This window comes from Macaca fascicularis, chromosome 13, assembly GCF_037993035.2.
Source record: "Macaca fascicularis isolate 582-1 chromosome 13, T2T-MFA8v1.1".
In the NCBI taxonomy this organism is placed as follows: Eukaryota; Metazoa; Chordata; class Mammalia; order Primates; family Cercopithecidae; genus Macaca; species Macaca fascicularis.
The window spans coordinates 111367788-111389941 of NC_088387.1; the positions used below are offsets into that span (position 1 = coordinate 111367788).

A 22154-nucleotide genomic window follows, 5' to 3' on the forward strand; every position below is an offset into this window, starting at 1 on the left:
ACGAGACAAGGCCGACCTGTGGGGAACCACGCAACAGGTGCGCAGGTGCTCAGGACACACCTGGGTAGACAGCGAAGCTTTTCCTGTCCGTGTGGGCGCGGGTGAGCGCCCGGTTACCCAGGAAACTCCCACCTCACCCTCTCCACCTTCCGAATTGCTCTGTGGAGGGGGGGAGGGGGGGAGTTGCAGCTCACCGTGCGACGATCAGAGGTGAGTTCGTGATTGGTACTATCTGGAACCAGGAGGCGGAAACCCTAGAAATTAACGTGTGAAAGTTAAAAACAAGACAAAACCAAAGGAAAACTCGGAGAATTCATTTTCTCTGGACTCTTTGAAGGAGAAAACTTTAAAGCATCCTTCCATGTAGGCGATGTTTTCAGTGGTTTCTGGGAAGGATAAAGATCTCAAGAGTGTCCTTGAGGGGGCATTGGAGAAGGTATTCTTGCTTCCTTAAACGTGGACTCCCCCTCCTATGTAAACTAGCCCCATCTATCAACCCATCCTTGTGAATGCATCGGGATCTTTGGGAGAAGGATTTGACATCATCTGAGACTTAAGGTGGGATGGGAAGCCCCAGAGACAGGACAGAAAGCTGACTTTGAGATCACAGTGGGGTCGTACTGCGAACCTAGGGTAGACTTGGAAGTCCCAGCACCTGTAGCAGGCATCATTGTTATTGGGACACTAAAGTGCATTAGTCAGTCCTTGCAACATCTTCCTAAGGGAGGATACCTGAAACCAAGGGATGAGGAAACCCCGGTATGTTTGAGGACATTAAGTGGCTATTCCAGAGAAGGAGTGGCTCAGTTAGACATTAGAGTAGGGTGGTCTCCAATCTTGGACTTTATCCAGGCACACCATTTTATCTAGCCAGGGAAAACATCCTAGAGCTGTGGCAGATCTCATCTGCAAACAAGGGTGGAGATGCCCACAGAAGTTGCATGAATTGTCCAGTGTCACACAGCTGGTTATGTCAGAGCTACAGTTGGAACTCGGGCCTGTGACTATGTCCTTTCTACGGCTCCCAGCAAGCCTGCAGGACTAGAGAATCAGGGTGAGGAAGAACACATGCTTTCTATTTTAGTCCACATTTTCCTAACTGCAAGGTTCAAAGCCATGGACCTGGCTTCTCAGAGACTGGGCAACACATTTAGAAGTGTCTGTGATTTTGCTCATGGCACTACTCTTTCTATAAATCTGGTTACCTGTAAATACTGGTTACCTGTAAATACTTTGTCTCTATTAAAAATAAAAAATTAGCTGGGCGTGGTGTTGCATGCCTGTAATCCCAGCTCCTCAGGAGGCTGTGGCAGGAGAATCGCTTGAACCCAGAGGCAGAGGTTGCGTTGAGCCGATATCGCACCATTGCACTCCAGCCTGGGCAACAAGAGTGAAGCTTCATCTCAAAAAAGAAAACAAAAACAAAAACAAAACAAAATAAAAACAAACAAAAAAAAGCTTTGTTCTGTGAAATAAGAGAGTCAGACACAAATAACTCCTGGATAGGCCAGGCACGGTGGCTCATGCCTGTAATGCCAGCACTTTGGGAGGCCCAGGTAGGTGGATCACTTGAGGTCAGGAGTTCGAGACCAGCCTGGCCAACATGGTGAAACCCCATCTCTACTAAAAATACAAAAACTGTCCGGGCGCGGTGGCTCACGCCTGTAATCCCAGCACTTTGGGAGGCCGAGGCGGGTGGATCACAAGGTCAGGAGATTGAGACCATCTTGGCTAACACGGTGAAACCCCGTCTCTACTAAAAATACAAAAAAATTAGCCGGGCTTGGTGTCGGGCGCCTGTAGTCCCAGCTAATTGGGAGGCTGAGGCAGGAGAATGGCGTGAACCCAGGAGGCGGAGGTTGCAGTGAGACGAGATCACGCCACTGCACTCCAGCCTGGGTGATAGAGCGAGACTCCATCTCAAAAAAGAAAAAAAAAAGAAAACACACACACACACACACACAAACTAGCTGGACATGGTGGTACGCACCTGCAGTCTCAGCTGCTAGGGAGACTGAGGCACAAGAATCGCTTGAACCCAAGAGGCAGAGGTTACAGTGAGTCAAGACCATGCCACTGTATTCCAGCCTGAGTGACAGAACAAGACTCCGTCTCCAAAAACAGAAAACAAAACAAAACTAAACTAAAACAACACACAAATAACTTCTGAGCATCATCTGATTAAGAAAATAATAAGGATCTACAGTGTTCCTTGTCTTCCTCAAAATCTTCCTACTCAAAATCTAAAATCTTCCTGGTCTTTCACATCTTAAGTTTCTTGTGTCATAGCTGAATTTATAATGGATGATGTCTACTGCTGCAGGGGTAGCCTGACATTTTTCAAATAACTTTTTTTTCTGCTTATAAAGGTAATTCTCTTTTATTTTCTCCAACAAGAATGAGCTTGAAATGTCTCTGTTTTTTAAAAAGAATTTGGCATACAGAGAAGTATAAAGAAGAAAATAAAAATGACTTGTAATTTCATAATTAGCTGCTGTTAACATTTAAATTCTTTGTTACCATTTAATGCATATTCATATATAGATGCAGACTTCTTTGCATGATTGAGATTATATATTATTCATAAAGCTTGGCATTCTGCTGTTTGCTTTCCAAAGATCAAAAAAGTTATCAAATGTATCTTATCAGTAAAGGATAATCCAATGTCATCAGAGTTTACCACAGCTCAGAACTTGAGTAAGATTTTGAAGCCAAATAAAGACACCTTGTTGAACAACTTATGTCTTGAAAAGGTGGCAAGGCGGGTGGGGGGGAATCTCGTCCAAGAGGTTGTTTGATTTGCATTTCTCAAAGGCAACCACATATGTGCTTATCAGTTTTGAGCTGACTTGTATTTTTCTCTCACAAAGATCAGCCTTTAACACAGATAAGTAGGTAGAAAACAACCAAAAGCTCTGGAGCCTGCTCCCTTGGTATATTAGAAGAGTGTGATTTAGCATTTACACTTTACAAGGAAAGTATTTTTCTTCCATGTTTCAACCTGAAGCACCATTTAGCAACCCATTTTCTGTCCCCTCCCTATACAACTTTAAGTCTCTGAAATCTGCTGCTAAAAGACTTAAAAGTTTATGTGCCTTAATCACTGCTTTTAAAATACTCCCCAGGTTATAAAAAATATAGTACCCAGGTCATAATGAATACCATCTCTTCCCAGGAATAAAGGCTGGGGAGGAGATGCCAGAAACCTTGAGTCATCTTTAGCTTATTATGAATTTGACTTTGGTTAGTTATTTCTGAAACGTTTCTGCAGTTGGCACGGGTCGTGCACTGAGCCAGCTGAAGTCTGTGCAACATTGAACAGTCCCGTCAGGTTTGGGAACCAGAAGGGCGAGGCTGGCCTCATTAGTCTGTTGTCCTCTGGCCACTCCCAGCTGACGTATTTTGAACTTCTTTATTACTTCATAGCCATCCAAAGATGATGCTCTTTCCACATCAGCCCAGATATCCTTGAATCTCAATCAGCTCACGTGGGTTCTGGGTTTTGCTGAGGAGAACCCTGGGGAGTTTTTCTATGGGAACAGATCTATAGTACAGAACAATTTAAGTAGAATTGTCTCTCGCGAGTCAATACGGTGCTGTAGAAACAGATTAGGCTTTGAGATCAGACAGTCGGAAAAGCCGCTTACACTTGCTATGTTTCAGGTTTCCCAGCTGAAAAAAAAGGAGTGAGAGTATGCCCGCTTTTTAGGCTTGTTATGAGGATAAGACGGAACAGCATTTCTGATGAGAGCAACTGAATAAGAGCTCCCCTCACTTCTCACTCTCCTGCTTTCTTAGGTTTCTTTAGGGTTTCACACATTAAGTGCAGCACATTGTAATAATCTCTCAAAATCATCTACCATCCTTCTTCAGGGCCCAAAGTTCTCTCATCTGTATTTTCTCTTTCACCCAAAAAGTCTTTGTGATTTTAGGACAGCCATTGTTATGATTGTCATTGTTTTGGTCAGAGAAATTAAGGCCAGGGAATTCTCAGGATTTGTCCTAGTATACACAGACGAGGAGAAGTCACCTATGTTCACTTCCTCATCTAACAAGTTTTTTTTTTTTTTAACCCACAATATTTGCCAGGCACTGTGGGGCATGCAAAAATAAATCAGTGTTTTCATACAGGTAGAAGAGCAAAGCAAGTTTCATAAACAGAATACCGAGCGGTTCCAACTCACTAAGGTCTGAATACAAAACACTAAGCAGGATGTGATATGTGCACACACACGAGGTGTAGACATACCAGGAAGACCATGATCCTCATTTCACAGATGAGGAAGCAGGCTCAAGGAGATTAAGTGAGCTGATCAAAGCACACTTAGTGGTAGAACCGGGTCTTGAACTTCATTCTTCTACCTCCAAGTGTCTCTGGCATTACAAGCTCTAAACCACCCCTCTAGGCCCCATGCAAAGACCTAGTTACTAGCACTCAGCGTGTAATTGCATTTGTTCGTTTGTTTGTTTTTGAGACTGAGTCTGGCTCTGTTGCCCAGGCTGGAGTGCAGTGGTGCGATCTCAGCTCACTGAAACTTCCACCTTCTGGGTTCAAGCAATTCTCATGCCTCAGCCTCCTGAGTAGCTGGGACAACAGGTTTATGGGTTTGTTTGTTTGTTTGTTTGTTTTTGACAGAATCTGGCTCTGTTGCCCAGGCTGGAGTACAGTGGCGCGATCTTGGCTCACTGCAATCTCCACCTCCAGGGTTCAAGTGATTCTCCTGCTTCAGCCTCCTGAGTAGCTGGGATTACAGGCACCGGCCACCATGCCCAGCTAATTTTTGTATTTTTGGTAGAGACAGGGTTTCACCATGCTGGCCAGGCTAATGTCGAACTCCTGAACTCAGGTGATCCGCCCACCTCAGCCTCCCAAAGTGCTGGAATTACAAGTCTGAACCACTGTAACTGGCCTACATAAGTCTCTTAACGTCAGCGGACTTTTTGGTGGGCTGTAAACTGTGGTTAATAACAGTACCTGTTGGCCAAGCATGGTGGCTCATGCCTGTAATCCCAGCACCGTGGGAGGCCAAGGCAGGCAGATCACCTGAAGTCAGGAGTTTGAGACCAGCCTGACCAACATGGAGAAACCCCGTCTCTACTAAAAATACAAAATTAGCTGGGCATGGTGGCACTTGCCTGTAATCCCAGCTACTCAGGAGGCTGAGGCAGGAGAATCACTTGAACCCAGGAGGTGGAGGCTGCAGTGAGCCGAGATAGCACCCTTGCGCTCTAACCTGGGCAACAAGAGCGAAACTGTCTCAAAACAAACAAAAATCAAACAAACAAACAAAAAAATCTGTCTCATAAGGTTTTCCTGGGAATTAAATGATATGGCAGAGTGAACAGTGCATATTAAGCAATTGGCAATGGCGTGCTATTAGCATTTGCTACTTTAGGAAGCTCCATTCATTTCTGCTTCTTTTCCTCCTTTTATTTCTCACTTCCAAGTTCCTTTTTCTCCTCACAGGGTTCTTTGGGAAGATACGAATTTTGCCCTATTATATCTACATGGCACATTGCCACTCCTGCATTCAGTCACTTTCAACCTATCTTTGATGGAGTTGCCTACGTGATAGGTTAACTACATCTGGGAGGTACCACAGGGAATAGGAGAGGCCCCTGGCCTCAAGAGTCCTGAGCTGGAGGAAGAAGAGAAAAAGGGAAGGAGTGTGGCTGGTGCTTAGGGAAGAGTCTTTGGGCTGCAGCCAAGAGCCCTCTGCAGGAGTTTTGAACTCTAGCTTTGGAGTCAAAATGATCTGACCTCAAGTCTCAGTTCTGCCACTTATAAGCTGCTCCCTTTCCAAGTCACCCAATCTTTCAATACCCCAGTTTTGAAAATGGGGACTTCAAGTTCAAGTTAGAGAATTGTGATGAAAATGGAATGAGATAATGCATGCAAAATGTCTAAGCATGACTGAGTCTGGTGTGCTCACAGTAAGTGCTCCCATCATTTTATTTAGATTACAAGCTTCAGGAAGGCACTCTGTTCACTGCCAAGTTCGTAGTGCTAAATAGACAATATATTTTGGATCACTTCACTTCAAGCAAGGAGCTTACATGCTAGAGGATGTCTGGAGAATCAGAGGAAGCTGAGTATAAATGTTTTTGCTCTTAGATCTATCTCTTTTAGAAATATTACATGATTTGAAAGAGACATGAAAATATAACACTGTATATTTAAGTATTGGGTATCTATGTTATGGATGAGCGACATCTGTAGCCATTCAATTATGTTTATAAGACTGAAAATTGGGGCCAGGCATAGTGGCTCACACCTGTAATCCCAGCACTTTGGGAGGCCAAGGAGGGCGGATCACGAGGTCAGGAGATCAAGACCATCCTGGCTAACACGGTGAAACCCCGTCTGTACTAAAACATACAAAAAATTAGCCACGCACGGTGGTGGGCGCCTGTAGCCCCAGCTACTCGGGAGGCTGAGGCAGGAGAATGGCGTGAACCTGGGAGGTGGAGCTTGCAGTGAGCCGAGATTGCGCCACTGCACTCCAGCCTGGGCCACAGAGCCAGACTCCATCTCAAAAAAAAAAAAAAAAAAAAATTGAAAATTGGAAACAACACATATGTCCAACAAAAGAGGATTGAACAAATTAGTAATTTTATAATCAGGCTGTTATTAAAAACATTTTAGAAGAATATTAAATGACATAAGTGATCATTTAATCTCAGCATTTTGGGAGACTGAGGTGGAAAGACTTTGAGACCAGCCTGAGCAATGTAGCAAAACCCCACTCCTATTTAAAAATTAACTAATTAATTAAAAAATAAATGATCATTAACTTTTTTTTTTTTTTTTTTTTTTTTTGAGATGCAGTCTTCCTCCATCAACCAGGCTGGAGTGTAGTGACACCATCTCAGCTCACTGCAACCCCTGCCTCCCGTGCTCAAGTGATTTTCCTGCCTCAGACTCCTGAGTAGCCGGGATTACAGGCTCCTGCCACCATGTCTGGATAATTTTGTATTTTTAGTAGCGGCAGGGTTTTGCCATGTTGGCCAGGTTGGTCTCGCCCTCCTGACCTCAGGTGATCCACCCACCTCGTCTTCCCAAAGTGCTGGGATTACAGGTATAAGCCACCATGCCCAGCCTGATCATTAAATTTTAAGCAGAAAATTCAAAATCAAGATTCTAATTCTCAGGCCAGGTGCAGTGGCTCACGCTTGTAATTCCAGCCCTTGGGGAGGCCAAGGCGTGAGGATCACTTGAGGCCAGGAGTTAGAGACCAGCCTGGCCAACATGGTTACTATGGCCAACACAGTCTCTACTAAAAATAAAAAAAAAAATTAGCCAGGGATGGTGGGCGCCTGTAATCCTAGCTACTAGCAAGGCTGAGGCAGGAGAATCACTTGAACCTGGGAGGTGGAGGTTGCAGTGAGCGGAGAATGTGCCATTGTACTCCAGTCTGGGCAACAAGAGCGAAACTCCGTCTCAAACAGGAAAAAAAAAAAAAAAAAAAAGAGAGAGATTCCAATTCTCTATAATCCTAGTGCTTTGGGAGGCCAAGGTGGGAGGTTCACTTGAGGCCATGAGTTCAAGGCCAGCCTCAGTAACATAGTGAGACCCCATCTCTACAAAAAATAAAAATTAGCCAGGTGCAGTGGCTTACACCTGTATTCCTAGCTACTTAGAAGGCTAAGTACAAGAGTATCACTTAAGCCCAGGAGTTTGAAGCTGCAGTGAGCTATGGTTGCATCACTGCACTCTAGGCTAGGTGACAGACTCTCTGAAAAATAAAAATGAAATCCCAAACCAAATATGGAAAAGGAGAAAACTGGAATAAATTCTGTGTTACTGGACTGAAACTTGAGGTACCAGTCTAAACTATTAGATTTTGAGATGGGTAGATGAAGGGAGAGAGAGAGAAAAAAAAATAAACCATTTACTAGCTCTGTTTGCTGTGAGACCTCAGAAGCAATGATTTACCAGCAGCACTGAATATATCAGTAGTTCATATCTTAGTTTCTAATACCACTATCCATTAAAAGAAACCAAGGGACCTTGGAGAAATGAGTGGCTTCCAGGCTGGATTACAGGAAAGTTAACAAATACAATTTACTCTCAAATATTTTATACATATAATTATGTCATTATATAATATATAGTACATATTGTAAGTATATATTAGATGATATAGAAAACTATGTAATATATATTACATGACAATATAGTAGCCCTATCATATACACATATCTGTCTATGGAAGTTTCTTGTTCTAGTCTTACAACTTTTCTGTAAGGCTGAAATTAACGAGACTGGGTATGGTGTAATTTCAGCACTTCAGAAGGACACCTGTAATTTCAGCACTTCAGAAGGACAAAGCGGGCAGATCACTTGAGGCCAGGAGTTTGAGACTGGCCTGGGCAATATGGCAAGACCTCATCTCTACAAAAAATGCAAAAAATTAGCTGGTTGTGGTGGTGCATGCCTGTAGTCTCAGTTACTCAGGAGGCTGAGGTGGGAAAATCACTTGAGCCTGGGAGGTTAAAGTTGCAGCGAGCCGAGATCATGTCACCGCACTGCAGCCTGGGTGACAGAGCCAGACCCTGTCTCAAAAGAAAAGAAAAAGATAAAGAAAATAAATTATGTTAAAATAAAAAGTTATCAACCAACAACAGGAAAATCCCTTTGGCAGGCTTCTATTAGTAGAAGTGAGAAGGGCAATCCTGTTCCCACCCCCAGCTCCCAGCCTGGCCCCACTCTGCCTAGAGGACAGTTCAGGAAGCCACAGGCTCCGAGGTCATCCTCCCCTGCTCACTCTGATCTCCATGTGGCTCAGCACACCCCCTCTTCTGTCTGTCTTCCAGTCCCTCCTCCACCCTCTGCCTTAGGTCTGTGCTCTCTGGCATTCATGTCCCTCATCCACAAAACCTCTGGCTCCCAACTTCTTTCAATTTCCCCACCTTGTGCACTCCCTTGAGGACACTGTTTTACTCAGAACCCCTCAGGGGTTGGCTCTTTCCTGTCCCCACACCTACCAGCACTGGGGCAATTCTCCTTGCTCCATCTTGCCACGTCAGACCCTTCTCCCGCACTCTGCCCTAACTCCCCTCATCCCCACCCCTAGCTTCCAATCTCTGCATAGACCAGCACTGGCCAATAGAACTCTCTGTGATGACTGGAATGTTTTATAACAGCACTGCCCAATACGGAAGTCACTGGCCACATGTGCACCTAAAGGAGACTGTAGAAACTAAGGAACAGTTTTATGTTTCATTTAATTTTCATTACTTGATTGAGGTACCAGTCTAAACTCTTAGATTTTGAGATGGGTAGATGAAGGGAGAGAGAGAGAAAAAAAAAATAAACCATTTACTATTAATTCATTAATTAGCTAATTTTATTTATTTATTTATTTTGGAGACAGAGTCTGGCTATGTGGCCCAGGCTGGAGTGCAGTGGTGTGATCTCACTGCAACCTCCACATCCCAGGCTCGAGACATCCTCCCACCTTAGCCTCCCAAGTAGCTGGGACTATAGGCACATGCCACCACACCTGGCTTATTTTTGTATTTTTTGGTAGAGACAGGGTCTTGCCACATTGCCTAGGCTGGTCTCAAACTCCTGAGCTCAAGCAATCCTCCCACCTCGGCCTCCCAAAGTGTTAAGATTACAGGCTTGAGCCACCGTGCCTGGCCAATTAATTTATTTTTTGAGACAAGGTCTCATTCTGTTGCCCAGGCTGCCGTGCAGTGGTGCAGTCACGGCCCACTGCAGCCTTGTACTCCTAGGCCCAAGTGGTCCTCCCATCTGAGGCCTCTGCTGAGTAGCTGGTGCCACAGGGGCATGCCACCATGCTCAGCCTTAATATTTGCATTAATTTAAACGTAAATTGACCACATGGCTGGTGCTACTGTATTGGGCAGTGAAGTATGGACATACCGCCCCCTACTCTTCTTTTTATGGTGATTTCCAGACCACCAAGTTCCTCCCTCTCATTCTAGTCTCCTTCTCCCCATTACTCTTCCCATCCTTACTTATGGGTGGTTCTTTTTCTTTTTGTTTGTTTGTTTGTGTGAGACAGGGCCTTGCTCTGTCACCCATGATGGAGTGCAGTGGCAGGATCATGGCTCACTGCTGCAGCCTCGACCTTCTGGGCTCAAGTGATCCTCCTCCCACCTCAGCTTCCTGAGTGGCTGGGACCACATACAGGTGCATATGACTACACCTGGCTAACCTACTTACATCTTCTTTTTTTCAATGGAGCAGGGTCTCCCTATGTTGCCTAGGCTGGTTTTGAATTTCTGGGGTCAAGCAATCCTTCTGCCTTGGCCTCCCAAAGTGCTGAGATTACAGGCATGAGCCACCGCACCTAGCCTATTTATAATTTTTATTTTAAGTTCAGGGGTACATGGCCGGGCATGATGGCTCACACCTATAATCCCAACACTTTGGGAAGCCAAGGCAGACAGATCGCTTGAGTTCATGAGTTCGAGACCAGCCTCTGGACAACATAGTGAGACCACATCTCAAACAATAAAATAAAATACTTTAAAAATTTTTTAATTAAAAAAAAAATCAAGTCAGCTCAAGCATGACCTGACCTTGAAACCATTCGTGATCCTCATTTGGGCTTCTGCCCCTGGCACCTCCCATCCCTCTATCACAGCTTTAGTGCCTGATCCCAAAGTCCTGCGTCCTCATCTGTCTGATCTCGCACTGGGAGCTACTAGAGGGCACCCCCAGCTCAGCTCTATGTTAATGCCCGGCACCGTGCCTGGTTTAAAGTAGGTTGTCAGCAAATGTTTGTTTAATGCGTAAATTCTTATAATTATTTTGATAGACATTGTGATTTTTAGTTCTTTAGTAAGTATATTAAATGTTTAATTATTTGGAAAAAATATATTGCTCATTGCCATAAATAATATGCGCTTAATTTGCCAATAGCTGATAAACATCGTGGAAACTTGAAATTCAGAGAACACACACTGATTAATAACTTTAGAGGTCAGTAATGTCCGATTCTCAGAAGAATACTTGTCCTGTTGTTTTTTTTTTTTTTTTTTTTTGAAACAGAGTCTTGCTCTGTTATTCCGGCTGGAGTGCAGTGGCGCGATCTCAGCTCACTGCAACTTCCACCTCCCTGGTTCAAGCGATTCTCCTGCCTCAGCCTCCCTAGTAGCTGGGATGACAGGCGCCTGCCACCGCACCCAGCTAATTTTTGTATTTTTAGTAAAGACAGGGTTTCACCATGTTGGCCAGGCTGGTTTGGAACTCCTGAGCTCAAGAGATCCACCCACCTCAGCCTCCCAAAGTGCTGGGATTACAGGTGTGAGCCACCACGCCCGGCCCCCATCATTTTCTTAAAGAGGTTTTCAAGATCCCATTTAGAACTGCTGGTTTCACCTATGAACATTTATGCTAATGTGAGTGACCCCCTTCTCTCTCCCCCAGGATTTATTTGGCGGGAGTGGCACACTGATAGATGGACAGAATACAACATCAGGAATTAGCAACTTTTCTTTTCAGCGCACATCATTTTTAAGGTGTATACACTTGGGAAATGGGCACTATAAGAATAGGGAATTTTGGATTCGAATGTTGTGAAGGGATAATGGTTCTCAAGCACACGAAAGCCATGGAGTAACAGCGCTGGCTTTCTCCAGGTCTCTTGTTTGCTGGAAGCCTGCTGAGTCTATTGGCAGAGTGAAGCCATTGCAATATGTGACAGCATACAAGGTAGGACTTTCGAGATGTCAGTAGAAACAGGGGTGCCCTCACTTGGGGGAGTCAAAGGCATCTGTGGGTCTGGGTTGGGTGCAAGCCTGAGCCTCGTGTGCATTGTGGAAGTTACCCAAGAGTGTGGAGTTTGATGGGGGGGCCCTCATGTTAAAGGAGGAGACCACCCCTCATATTGTCTTATGCCCAATTTCTGCCTCCAAAGAAAGAAGTAGTAAAAACTAAAAGGCAGAAATGAAATCCATAGGGAGAGAGCCCAGCGCCGCACCCTGGGCCTGGTAGTTAAAGACCGACCCCTGACCTAATTGGTTCTGTTATCTATAGATTACAGACATTGTATAGAAATGCACTGTGAAAATCCCCATCTTGTTTTGTTCCGATCTAATTACTGGTGCACACAGCCCCCAGTCACGTACCCGCTGCTTGCTCAATCAGTCACAACCCTCTCACACGCACCCCCTTAGAGTTGTGAGCCCTTAAAAGGGACCAGAATTGCCCACTTGGGGAGCTCGGCTCTTGAGACAGAAGTCTTGCCAATGCCCCTGGCTGAATAAACCCCTTCCTTCTTTATTTCAGTGTCTGAGGAGGTTTGTCTGCGGCTAGTCCTGCTACAATGTTGTAGACCATCCCTCCCGTCTGCTTCCTGGGCACCTCTGCTTCTTCCCAATCTGCCTGTGTCCTCCCTAGATCCTAAAAGCCCTGCAGCTCCCTGGAGCCATCTTCTGGAGTACAGAGACCCTGTGACATCATCCACCTGCCTCCACCCCTGCCATGGCCCTTCCCTGAGGACACCGTGGGGAACTGAGGTCTCTGCCCTCCAGGCTGCTGCTGCCAGACCCCGATACCTCCACACTTGTGTAGAAGCCTCTGCTCCCCAGGCCTCCTGCCATCCTGCTGAGCACCCTCTGCCCCTCCTAGGAAGGGACCAGAGAAACTCGTGTGTGTCTGCCATGATGGCTTCGTGGGAGACAGTCAGATCCACTAGGGAAGCATCTGCATCTGCCTGGCTCACCATGCGGTAAAGTTAATAAACAGTAAGTATTTCCCTGAATGAAGAAATGAATGATGAATGCCCACTGCCCACTCCCCCTCGCGCAGTGAGTACTCAGGCATCTAGCTGTAGAGCGGTATTTTGCTCCAGCCCAGGAAGGGTGGCTTCAGTGCCCCACGCAGGACACCGAATGGCTGCCTCTGTGCACCTTCACTTCCTCCACTCCAAGGCCTTCCCTTTTCTCTCCCTTCAGGTGCCCACTCCTGTGCCACACCCTGTACCTTGTCATCACCTGAAACTGCTCCGCCCCTGAAATCTTGAATACCAGGACCCCACTCTCTGACCCCACCTCCATCCCCCATGCCTGCCTCCCACCACACCTTCTCCTTAACTCACACACCGCCTCTGCTCCCTCCCACCCCATCACTTCTTCCTGGTCCTGCTTCTCTTCCAGCCAAGCCTGAACCCCGGGCTGCTTGAACCTCCCCCTCATCAGCATCTTTCCTTCTCTGTACCTCTCCTTGTTTCAGCAGAACCCCAGCCTAGCTCAGCCTTTTTTTTTTTTTTTTTTTGAGACAGGGTCTCCCTTTGTCACCCAGGCTGGAGCACAGGACTCAAGGGACACAGGACCCAGGCTGGACACAGGACCCAGGCTGGAGCACAGGACCTCAGCCTTCTGAGTACCTGGGGTTACAGGCACTATGCCTGCCTAATTTTTTTATTTTTTGTAGAGATGAGGTCTCACTATGTTGCCTAAGCTGATCTTGAACTCCTGGCCTCAAATGACACTTTCACCTCAGCGTCCTAAAGTGCCGGGATTACTGGCGTGAGCCACTGTGCCTGGCTCCATTTTTTGTTATATCACAGTCTCACCCTCTCCCAGGGTTGCCTCTTTCTTCTTAGCTCAAGGGATGTAGCACCTGGGGTTCAAGGTCATGACCACCTCCTGTTTGGACACAGAATCCTCCCCAGCTCCCCATCGGCTATTTCCTCATTTTCTTTTATCTTCAGACTCATTAGATTGACCCCTTCCCTCAGCTGGCAAGCATGCACCATTGCCTTCTGTCCTAACGCCATCCTCCAGGGTCCCTGATGCCCATCAGCCGTTATCTAATCTCTGTCCTTCCCTGAGCATCTCAGCTCCTTGGAAGGGAGGCCTCATCACAGTCGTCAGCATCTGCCTGCACGCACATGCACTCCCCCCACGGCGGAGGACCTACCCGCACGTGCACCAGGCTCATGGCTCGGGAGAACCAGGAAAACTCAACAGACAAGGCCACCGACCTCCTGAAGCCTACATTCCAATGCAGAAGGCAGGAAATCGGCAGGCAGATAGGTAACTAAAAATGAGAAGTGCACATATTCTTTTAAAGTCCTATGAAGAGACAAAAAGAGGCAATGAGACTGAGCAGGCCGGACATGGGATCTCACACCTGTAATCCCAGCACTTTGGGAGGCCAAAGTGGGGAAGGGTGGGACATCATCTGAGACCAGCATGGGCAACATAGTGAGTCTCCATCTCAAAAAAAAAAAAAAAAGAGAGAGAGAGAGAGAGAGACTGAGAGAAACTGAGAAAATGTACTTCAGTGAGTGTTCTTTCTGAAGCAACAACAGTGCCTGAAAGTTTATTTATTTATTTATTCATTTGTTTATTTCTGAGACAGAGTTTTACTCTTGTTGCCCAGGCTGGAGCACAGGGGCGTGATTTTGGCTCACTGCAACTTCCCCTTCTCAGGTTCAAGCGATTTTCTTGCCTCAGCCTCTCAAGGAACTGAGATTACAGGTGCTCATCACCCCACCCAGCTAATTTTTGTATTTTTAGTAGAGATGGGGTTTCACCATGTTGGTCAGGCTGGTCTCAAACTCCTGACCTCAGGTGATCCACCCACCTCGGCCTCCCAAAGTGCTAGGATTACAGGCATGAGCCACCGCACCCAGTCTAGTGCCTGAAAGTTTAGAATGATCCAGATATGTGAGGAGTGGAGGGAAGAGCATGAGGGGCCCTGGGAAGAGAAAATGCGGTGCCCAGGGCTAAGAAACCGCATGGCTTAGGGAAAGCAAGTGCAGGTGGGCGCCACGCCCTCCTCAGCCCTCCACAGCCTGGTTTCTTCCCCTGCCACCGCCTTGGAAGCCACACTCTTCTCCTTTGTGAACCCAGTGAGCGGGTTCTGCCATATTGGTTAGTCCTCCCTGCTCCATTTCTCCTTCTTTGATCTTCTCTTCTGGAGCCACCCCCTCTTGTGACTTCCATGACTCGGAATGCCCCCCACCCTCCCTGCATCCGTGCCCACTCCCTGCATCTGTGCCCACTCCCTACATCCGTGCCCACTCCCTGCATCCGTGCCCACTCACTGCCTGGCTCCTTTCCGATGCTGTTTCCCTGACCGTCCTTCAGGTCTGCTTGACCTGAGTCTCCATTCTCACCCACTGCTCCCTCACTCCACACCAGAGGGTCAGAACGTTTTTCTGGGGTCATAGACTCCTTTGATTCTCTGCTGGTCACTCTTCCCAGAAAAAAATAAGTGCACATAATACATATATATGATTTTTTTTCCTACAGCATCATGAAGGGGTTTGAGGGTTCCACTAAGTGTTGTGAACTCCAAATTAAGAAGCTTCATTTCTTCATTGTCCCAGAAAGATTCCATCTATTTTCACAGTACTATCTATGTATAGCTTTTTTAAGTTGAAAACTGCACTGTAATCCTCGCAGTTTGGTAGGCCGAGGCGGGCAGATCACTTGAGGTCAGGAGTTTGAGACCAGGTTGGGCAACATGGCAAAACCCCGTGTCTACTGAAAATACAAAAATTAACCGGGCGTGGTGGCAGGCACCTGTAATCCCAGCTACTCGGGAAGCTGAGGCAGGAGAATCGCTTGAACCAGGAAGGCGGAAGTTGCAGTGAGCTGAGATCGCACCACTGCACTCCAGCCTGGGTGACAGAGTATGACTCTGACTCAAAACAAAACAAAACAAAACAAAACAAAACAAAACAAAAAAACCCTGAAGATTCAGTTGGGTAGGGATGAATAGGCAGACACAGAGGATCTGTATGATACTGTAGTGGTGGATACATGTCATTGTACGTTTGTCAAAGCCACAGAATATACAATACCAAGAGTGAAACCTGATGTGAACCGTGGGCTTCGGGTGATAATGACTTGTCAATGTAAGTTCCTCAACTATAGCAAATGTGCCACTCTGGTGGATGGTGTTGACAGTGGGGGAGGCTGTGCATGTGTAGGGGTAGCGGGTATATGGGACATCTTCTGAGCACCTTCTGCTCAATTTTGCTCTGAAGAATAAAGTTCTAAAACTGCTCTAAAAAATAAAGTCTGGCCAGGCACAGTGGCTCATGTCTGTAATTCCAGCACTTTGGGAGGCCGAGGTGGGCGGATCACCTGAGATCAGGAGTTCGAGACCAGCCTGGCCAACATGGCGAAACCCTGTCTCTACTAAAATTACAAAAATTAGCCGGGCGTGGTGGCAGGCACCTGTAATCCCAGCTACTCAGGAGGCTGAGGCAGGAGAATCACTGGAACCTGGGAAGTGGAGGCTGTAGTGAGCTGAGATCGCGCCATTGCACTCCAGCCTGGGCATCAAGAGCAAGACTTTGTCTAAAAAAAAAAAAATTTTTTTAAGTCTGTTATTTTAAAAATGAACCATATACAGGAAAGATAACAAATTACATGTGAGAAGCTTGACAGATCATAAGTGGGAATTCCCGTGAAGCCACCACCCAGGTCAAAAACGAGCCCTAAGTGTGACCAGAAGCCCCCTCTTGCCCTCTGCCAGTCACTGTCTTTGCCCACCCCCCAAGGAAGCTATCAGGCTGACCTACACGCCAGTGACCAGTTCTGCCTGTCATAAGTAGAATCATCTGCCATTGGCTCTTCAGGACACCTGGCTTCGTCAGTCCGTTATGCTTGTGAGATTCTACTTTCTTGGCTGTAGCAATGGTTTGCTCTTGTCCATTGCTGTGCAGCATTCATTGTCTGATGTCCCATAGTGTGTTTCGGTGGACTTCTGTTTCAAGTTCTAGGCTATAATGAATAATGCAATTGTGAGCATTCTCGTATATGTCTTTTGAGCATTCTTGTACATGTCTTTTGGTGAACATATTGTACATATTTATTTTCTTTTTCTTCTTTTTTTGAGGCACAGTTTTGCTCTTGTTGCCCAGGCTGGAGAGCAATGGCGTGATCTCAGCTCACTGCAACATCTGCCTCCTGGGTTCAAGAGATTCTCCTGCCTCAGCCTCCGGAGTAGCTGGGATTACAGGCATGCACCACCATGACCAGCTAATTTTTGTATTTTCAGTAGAGATGGGTTTTCACCATGTTGTTCAGGCTGGTCTCAAACTCCTGACCTCAGGTGATCTGCCCACCTCAGCCTCCCAAAGTGCTGGGATTACAGGCATGAACCACAATGCCCAGCCACACATTTCTTTATTTTTAATTTTAAAAAAATTTTAGAGACAGGTGGAGTATGGTGGCTATTCACAGGTGCCATCATAGCACACTACAGCCTCAAACTCCTGACCTCAAGTGATCTTCCTGCCTCAGCTTCCCATGTAAGCTGGGACTACAGGCACATGCTACTGTGCTGGACTGTACATATTTCTTTTTCTTTTTTCTTTTCTTTTCTTTTTTTTTTTTTTTTGAGACAGAGTCTCACTCTGTCGCCCAGGCTGGAGTGCAGTGGCGCGATCTCAGCTCACTGCAACCTCTGCCACATAGGTTCAAGTGATTCTCCTGCTTCGGCCTACCGAGTAGCTGGGATTACAGGCACCTGCCACCGCGCCCAGCTAATTTTTGTATTTTCAGTAGAGACAGGGTCTCACCATGTTGGCCAGGCTGGTCTTGAACTCCTGACCTTGTGATCCACCCACCTCAGCCTCCCAAAGTGCTGGGATTACAGGTGTTAGCCACCACGCTGGGCCAATTGTACATATTTCTGTTGAGTGTGTATTTAGGAGTGGAATTGCTGGGTCATAGGAGATACATATGTTCAACGTACGTAGACAATTCTAAATAGCTTTCCAAAGTGATTGTACTCATTCACACACCTACCAGCAATGTGTGAGTACATCTCCAACCTTAACTGTATTGTCAGAATTTTTAACTTTCACCATTCAGGTATGTGTGTAATGACAGCTGGTTGTGGTTTTTATTTGTATTTCCCCAATGACTAATCATGTAGAGGACATTTTTATGTGCTACTTGTTATTAATACACTAATATTAATAACATATTTTTATTGGATTTTTATTGGATTGCTTTTATATTATTGAGTTGTAGGAATTCTTTATATATATCCTGGATACTAGTCCTTTGTCAGACACATACTTTGTGAATATTTTCTCCTGTGTATAGCTTGCCTATTTTATTTTCTTTCTTTCTTCTTTTTTGTTAGGGACAGTCTCACTCTGTCACCCAGGCTGCAGTGCAGTGGCACCATCATAGCTCATTGAGGCCTGAAACTCCTGGGCTCTAGCAATCCTTCTGCCTCAGCCTTCTGAGTAGCATGGACCACAAGCACAAGTCACCATGCCCGGCTCCTATTCTTTTTTTTTTTTTTTTTGAGACAAAGTTTCACTCTTGTTGCCCAGGCTGGAGTGCAATGGCACGATCTCAGCTCGCCGCAACCTCTGCCTCAAGGGTTCAAGCAATTCTCCTGCCTCAGCATCCTGAATAGCTGAGATTACAGGCATGCACCACCATGCCCGGCTAATTTTGTATTTTTAGTACAGGCAGGGTTTTTCCATGTTAGGCTAGTTTAGGCTAGTCTAACCAACCTCAGGGGATCCTCTGGCCTCGGCCTCCCAAAGTGTTGGGATTACAGGCATGAGCCACTGTGCCTGGCCCTATTTTCTTTTCTTCTTTTTTGAGACAGAGTCTCACACTGTCGTCCAGGCTGGAATGCAGTGGCACGATCTCTGCTCATTGCAGCCTCCGCCTCCTGGGTTCAAGCAATTCTTCTGCCTCAGCCTCCCGAGTAGCTGGGACTACTGGCACGTGCCACTATGCCCAGCTAATTTTTGTATTTTTAGTAGAGACGGGGTTTCACCATATTGGTCCGACTGGTCTCAAACTCCTGACCTCGTGATCCACCTGCCTCTGCCTCCCAAAGTGCTGGGATCACAGGTGTGAGCCACTGCTCCCGGCCTCAGCTCCTACTTTCTTAATTATGTCTTTTGATGATCAGAAGTTTTTAATTTTGATGACATCCAATTTAACAACTCTTACAATTGTTGCTTTCTGTGACCTAAGACACCTTTGCCTATCCCTCGTGTCACACAGATATCCTCCTAGGTTTTCCTCTAAAAGCCTTTACGGGCCAGGCATGGTGGATTACGCCTGTAATACCAGCACTTTGGGAGGCCAAGGTGGGGGGATCACGAGGTCAGGAGTTCAAGACTAGCCTGGCCAAGATGGTGAAACCCCGTCTCTACTAAAACTACAAAAATTAGCTGGGCACGGTGGCAGGCACCTGTAATCCCAGCTACTTGGGAGGCTGAGGCAGGAGAATTGCTTGAACTTGGGTGACAGAGATTGCAGTGAGCTGAGATCATGCCACTGCACTCCAGCCTGGGTAACAGAGTGAGAGTCCATCTCAAAAAACAAAACAAAACAAAAACTTCACGGTTTTAACTTTGATATTTAGGTCTATGGTCTTTTTTTTTTTTTTTTTTTTTTCTCCTGAGACAGAGTCTTGTTCTATCACCCAGGCTGGAGTGCAGTGGCACAATCTCAGCTCACTGCAACCTCCTCCTCCTAGGTTCAAGCAATATCAGTGCCTTAGCCTCCTAAGTAGCTGGGATTACAGGCATATGCCACCATGCCTGGCTAATTTTTGTATTTTTAGTAGAGATAGGTTTTGCCATGTTGGCCAGGCTGTTCTTGAACTCCTGGCCTCAAGAGATCCACCCATGTAGGCCTCCTAAAGTGCTGGGATTACAGGTGTGAGTCACTATGCCTGGCCTATGGTCCATTTTGAATTAATATTTTTTGTATGATAGAAGTAGGACTCAAGGTACACTTTTGGCCATACAGATACACAGTATCCCAGTACCATTTGTTGAAAAGAATTTTCCTTCCCCATTGGATTGCTTTGGTGCTTTTGTTGAAAATCAGGTAACTACACAAATTGGAATAGATTTCTGAGCTCTTTATTATTTTTATGATCTGTTTGGAGATTCTCAAACTAAAAGTACATAATTCATTACTGTTGCTTTGTAGTATGTCTTGAAATCAGGCAGTGTAAGTCCTCTGACTTTGTTCTTTTTTTATTGTTTTTTGTTTTTTTGTTTTGAGATGGAGTCTCACTCTGTTGCCCAAGCTGGAGTATAGTGGTGCGATCTGGGCTCACTACAACCTCTGCCTCCTGGGTTCAAGCAATTCTCCTGCCTCAGCCTCCCGAGTAGCTGGGATTACAGGCATGTGCCACCACATCTGGCTACTTTTTGTATTTTTAGTGGAGACGGGGGTTTCTCCATGTTGGCCAGGCTGGTCTCAAACCCCTAATCTCAGGTGATCCACCCGCCTCAGCCTCCCAAAGTGCTGGGATTACAGGCATGAGCCACCATGCCTGGCCTAACTTTGTTCTTTTATGAAGTGTTTTGAGAAAAAAACACTTTGCATTTCTATATACATTTTAGAATCAGCTTGTCAACTTCTATCAAAAAAACGATTACTGAGACTCTGGTCGAGATTGTGTTGAAAGTATAGAGAACTGGAATCTTAAAAATAAGTCTCATCCTGAATTGTTTACTTATCTCCCCTATTCAACTGTGCACCAAAACTTGCTCTTACTGATGTATATTCTATCTTAGGTAGAGTACCATTATCTACTATCCTGCCTGACCTTGCAACTGGGAGGCACTTTTAACTTCGCCCTCTTCCTTAGCCCTGACAACAATCTTTAAGGCTGGCTGACTTTGCCCCCTAAATCTTACTGGATTCATTCGTGACTCTTTGTCCCTACGACTACTGTGCTAATGTAGGCCTTACTTGTTACTCATGGGGGTAAATGCAATCACGGCATAACTAGTTTTTCTGCTCTAGGCCGGACCCTGCAAATCTAGTTTGCACTCAGCCTCAGAGAGACTGCTCTTGCAAATCTGACCGTGCCACTCTGGTTCAAAGCCCATGGGCTCTAAGATGAAGTCCTGATGGCTTTGACCTGAGATGTGGTGTGCTCATGATCTGACCCTTCCCCACCCTTCAGTTGTACTTCCTGATATTCCCTGTACTCTGTTTTTCTGAAAGTCTCCTGTACCCCACAAATGAGTAGGGGTCCCTTCTTAGTGTGCCTATAATGCTGTGTGCACAGGACCCACTACATAATTTCAAGAACCTAGTGCCAAATTAAAACATGGGGTCCCTTGTTCAAAAATGGTTAAGAATTTCAAGAGTTGACAGTAGAATGTTAAACCAAGTGTGGGGCCCTTCTGAGCAGGGGGACCTTGTATGACCATGCCTGGCCTTGGCACATCTCATACTTGTTAATGTCTCTGTTTCTGTGATATAAACAGGCAGCCCTAGAGCTCTAGAGATCTCAGGCAAATCATCCATGAAGTAAGTTGCTTTCTTCCAAAATCAATGGCTTTGGCTTTTGTTATAATCTGATTAACGTAAATGCTCTTACAAGGTCAAACGTTCATAGTGTTACAGTCCAGTTACTCAGTTCTGAAAACTGCAGTTAACCAATGACAGTGTGTGAGAAGCCCTAAGATCAGGCATCGTGAGTCGTGATTGAACGGACTGCAGTGTCACAATGTCAGTCAGCAGTTTCATCACAAAGGTAGAGGTTGTGATAAGCTTTCAGGCACAGAAGTCACTTTGTGGTCAATTTGTATTCTATGTAGCGTAATTAGCCTGTGCTTATTCTCAGTAAGTATCTGACAATGTTCTTATTCAAAGGATTCTATAAATTAAATGTCCCTCCCCAGAATAGATTGGAAATGCACATTTATTTGTACTTGGTATTACTCATACAACACTTAGGTGTGTGATTGAAGGAGGAAATGTACAATGAGGCGGCATCCCCTGATTTTGGTAGGGTATGGGCGTTGACTATGGCATGGTTTGGGACCCAGGCTCTAGCAAGGGTCTTCATGGTCAAGTCTAAGGGTCTTTGGTCTGTCCTACTGCCAAGCCACCTGACTTCATTCATCAGTCCCTAGAATTCCTTGTCAGTGCAGACAAACATCTCAGCCAGACTTTTATTTGTATTCCTACTTATTATTTTTTTGAGAAGGAGTCTTGCTCTATCGCCCAGGCTGGAGTGCAGTGGCACAATCTCTGCTCATTGTATCCTCCGCCTCCCGGGTTCACGCAATTCTCCTGCCTCAGCCTCCCAAGTAGCTGGAACTACAGGCATGTGCCACCATGCCTGGCTAACTTTGTATTTTTAGTAGAGACAGGGTTTGACCACGTTGTTCAGGCTGGTCTCGAACTCCTGACCTCAAGTG

General features: G+C 45.9%; 1 protein-coding gene across 4 annotated transcripts in view; it reads right to left on the bottom strand.

The window, feature by feature from the left end:
- ATP6V1C2 (ATPase H+ transporting V1 subunit C2) overlaps positions 1 to 22154 on the bottom strand; it is a 99557-nt gene that overhangs the window by 66650 nt on the left and 10753 nt on the right. The gene's annotated exons all lie outside the window — the stretch shown is intronic.